The following is a 1,130-nucleotide window of genomic DNA, read 5'->3' as shown; positions in this document are numbered from 1 at the left end:
GGTTTCTGTGTTTGACATTTATTTATATGGACAAAGCACATTTATCAACTTTACTTTAAATTATAATCATTTTTTATGTTTATATCCCATTTGTCTATTGTCTGAATTGTTTCTATCAAGAGTAAAACATTAATGAGTCTACTCGTGGGTACAAATAAAATAACCTGAACCTATTTCAAGCAGCAATAACAAATAAAATCTGATAATAATAATGTTAAAAGGTTAGGTCAAGATTAAAACGCAGCACTCTGAATTAGCAAACTTAAATAGCAGAGGTAGACCGCTCTACGTTCACTGGGAACCGTGGAAATTCAGCGCCACGCCACGGACACACAGTTTGATGCACAGTAAATATTTGATTAACTTTTGATCACCAATGTGTCTACATTGCAGTGATAGAATTTGAAGTCAATGTGATATGTGTGTTATGAGTACATGTTCTGTTTCATGGCCAATCGGTGGAATTCGGTAAAAGCACTGAGTGATGGAGGAATCTTGCCATTTAGGGTCTTTAATTTCAGGCATTAAATGTTATATTTCCCAATAATGATGGTCAGTATTGGATTTCTCTTAAGGCTGAAGTGCTGATATTCAAGATATTATTATATTTTGCCCTAACATGGTTTTATTAATCCACCGGAGCAAATTTACATGATACAGCAGCACAAAAAACAGGCTGAGGAGGTCAGAAATACATTAAAACATAACTATTAACTAAACATGAAATAAATCAAATAACAAGAAAATAAATCAAGTTTATTTATAAAGAACATTAGAACAGCCAAAGAGCAAAATAGTGCATCACACATCAATAGCAAATAAAGGACATTAAAAAGTATAATAAAGGCACCAATAAATGATAATGAAATAAACTATATATCATATCATTATATATAAGAAATATATATATATATATGTCAAAAAAACTCAAAAAATATGTATACATGATTTTAAACCAAATTCCTCATATATTTCTCATTTATTAGGAACATAAATTAACACTAATGATAAAAACTGAGGTGCAAAAGATGTAAAACATTACATGTATCTTATAAATAATAATATGAGAATAGAATAAAGTAATATACATGTATCTTATAAATAATATGAGAATAGAATAAAGTAAAGTA

The sequence above is a fragment of the Morone saxatilis genome, unplaced genomic scaffold (genome assembly GCF_004916995.1).
Source record: "Morone saxatilis isolate NCDOM2014 unplaced genomic scaffold, NCSU_SB_2.0 Contig7, whole genome shotgun sequence".
Lineage (NCBI taxonomy): Eukaryota > Metazoa > Chordata > Actinopteri > Moronidae > Morone > Morone saxatilis.
This window is presented reverse-complemented; position numbering follows the sequence as displayed.